This window comes from Lampetra fluviatilis, chromosome 43, assembly GCF_964198595.1.
Source record: "Lampetra fluviatilis chromosome 43, kcLamFluv1.1, whole genome shotgun sequence".
NCBI classification, from domain to species: Eukaryota; Metazoa; Chordata; class Hyperoartia; order Petromyzontiformes; family Petromyzontidae; genus Lampetra; species Lampetra fluviatilis.
The window spans coordinates 6,509,498-6,509,708 of record NC_136317.1 but is presented as its reverse complement, the minus strand read 5'-3'; positions in this window follow the sequence as shown (position 1 = coordinate 6,509,708).

Here is a 211-nt window from a genome sequence, read left to right as displayed (position 1 = left end):
TTCCGACTTTCACGGCTGCCTCCAACCCCCAGGCGACTCAACCAGCTAACGCCGGGGATCGTACAACAACATTTAAAATTGGTATAAATTAAATAGAAACACAAATCTAGTATACTTAGAAATGTAATGTAATACTACTAGATAGGGTGTTGACTGTTATGTTATCCGACTCTCTGTTGTATTACATTACATTTCTAAGTATACTAGATTT